Here is a 2,373-nt window from a genome sequence, read left to right as displayed (position 1 = left end):
TGAAGGAAGAGATTTTCTGAAATACAAGTGTGGTATGAGAAACAAGTGGTGTAGAACTCCTCTACATATATTTAGGACAGGTGACATCTCGTATTAAAAAGGGGATAAGAGAAATATTCTAGTTAATCAGATTCAAGAAGCAAACATGACAAACAAATCTGTGCATATAAGATCAAGTCAGTTGCTTTAGTGAGGACATTGCAGATTAGACTGGAATAACAGGTTTGTGAGGCTATGGAGTACTGTGTACCACATAACAACAGCAAAGAGCAGCTATTTATAAAAAGGCTGGAATGAGGGATTTTCACTAAAGCAAATTAACTTTTTGACGACTGGGAAAACATACAAAACTGAAGATGTTATACCAGTTTCTGTTCAGCATGCTAAAAGTCAGTAGCAACTTCTTCACTGGAATATACAAACCATGGAAAGTGTTTTTTTATTTTATTTTTATTTATTTATATATTTTTGGTGTGTGTTTGTGTTTGCCTCTTTCTCACCAAATTTCAGGCATTTCTTATCTTGGATGTAGTATAGCTTTAATCTATTATTTCATCCTGTAAAAACATGTTAAGATAATGTTCATTCTGTGCCAGAGGATGAACAATGACCTTGTTTATAAACTGCTCTAAGCCTTACTTCCTTTCCTTAATAAAACTGTCATCAAATATTCCATCAACTCCTCTAAAAGGAAATTGACGCAAAAATGAATTTCCAGTGAGTGTGAAACTACAACCTTGTTCTCTCTTTCTAATTCACTTAGCAGCCATTCAAAGTCACTGTATCTTCTTCTTGTAGTAGATTCCTTAAGCTTGAAAATAAGATTTGTCTTGACACTGATTTCATAGGTAGTGAAGCAGCCCCTGTGGACCACTATGGTCTGGGGGTTTCTGATACCAATCTTGAGGAAGTTGCTGGGCTACCCATAGGTATCACTTAATTTCTGCTGCTTAGTGAACAGTCACCAGTGCCTGACCCCATTTCTGCCATTTCACTGTTGCTGCAACCACTGCAAGCTCCTTCTGCATCCTGTGGTCCTCCATGTTCACCCAGGCTTGGGGATTTATTGAGAGTGTTTTGATGACCTGATCAATTTCTTCTTTTGTTTTATGACTGCTTAAGTTTTCTAATTCACTCTGAGTAAGTTTAAGTAAGTTTTGTTTTTTAAAAAATGTATTTGCTTCCTCTAGATTTTCAAATTTGTAGGACAGCAACTCTTCATAGTATTTCCTTATTATCCCTTTTATTTACATAGGCTCTGGTGTAACATCACCCCTGTTGTTTCTTATGCATGTTATTTGTGTCTTCTTTCTCTTTTCTTGTGTTAGTTTTGCCAATAGTTTGTCCATTTTATTAATCCTTTCAAAGAACCAGTTTCTTATCTTGTTGATTCTTTCCACCATTTTTGTGTTTTCTATCTCATTTATTTTTGCTGTAATCTTTATTATTTCATTTCTTCTTATAGCTATAGATTTACTTTGCTGGTTTTTTTCTAATTGTTGGAGATATTGTGTTAATCTGTTAGGTTTTTTTTTTTCATCTTCTTTTTGGATTTGTGCATTTCTTTTTGTAAATTTTCATCTTAGCTCTGCTTTTGCTGTGTTCCAATGGTTTTGGTGTGTTGTGTTTTTGTTCTCCTTTGCTTCTTAGAATTTAAAATTTTCATTTCTCATTTTTCCTACTATTCAGTTGCTTTTAAGCAGAGTGTTATTCAGTTTTTATATATTTGATTTTATTTCCTGGATCTTCCTATTGTTGATTTCTAATTTTTTAGCATTGTTATCTGAGAAAATGCTTTGTAGTATTTTGATGTTTTTAAATTCACTTAGAACTGCTTTGTAGCCTAACACATGGTGTATTCTGGAGAATTTTCCATGTGCACTGGAAAGGAAAATTCTTTGTGTAGTACCTCTGTGTTTTTGTTGAGTTTCTTTCTGTCCTTTTTTGAACATAGCGTATTAAAATTTCTCACTATTCATGCTGTTGTTATTATGTGCCGTGGATTGGTTCCGACTCCTGGTGATCCTGCACAGGGTTTCCTAGGCTGTAAATCTTTACAGGAGCAGAAAGCCTAATTTTTCTCCTGTGGAACTGCTGGTAGTTTTGAACTGCTTTCCCTGAGGTTAGCAGCCCAATTCGTAAGCACTACGCTATGAGAGTTACTTACTATTGACATAGAGCTCTCAAGTCTTTAATTTTATTGGGGTTTGCTTTGTGTATTTGGGGGCTGTTTTGTTGGGAGCATAGATATTTATTATGGTTATGACATCTTGTCCAATTGACCTTTATACATGAAAAAAAAAATCCTTCTTTGTCTTTTACGCTGACTTTTTTACTTAAACTTTATTTTTTCAGAGATTAATATTGACACTC

The 2,373-nt window shown here is 34.4% G+C and overlaps 1 pseudogene; it reads right to left on the bottom strand.

The window, feature by feature from the left end:
* Positions 1–506: 506 nt before the first annotated feature.
* Positions 507–2,373, bottom strand: part of LOC102836934 — a 52,280-nt pseudogene continuing 50,413 nt past the window's right edge.

The sequence above is a fragment of the Chrysochloris asiatica genome, unplaced genomic scaffold, assembly GCF_000296735.1.
Source record: "Chrysochloris asiatica unplaced genomic scaffold, ChrAsi1.0 scaffold00405, whole genome shotgun sequence".
Lineage (NCBI taxonomy): Eukaryota > Metazoa > Chordata > Mammalia > Afrosoricida > Chrysochloridae > Chrysochloris > Chrysochloris asiatica.
Note: the sequence above shows the minus strand (reverse complement) of the source record. Positions and strands in the feature narration are given on the sequence as shown.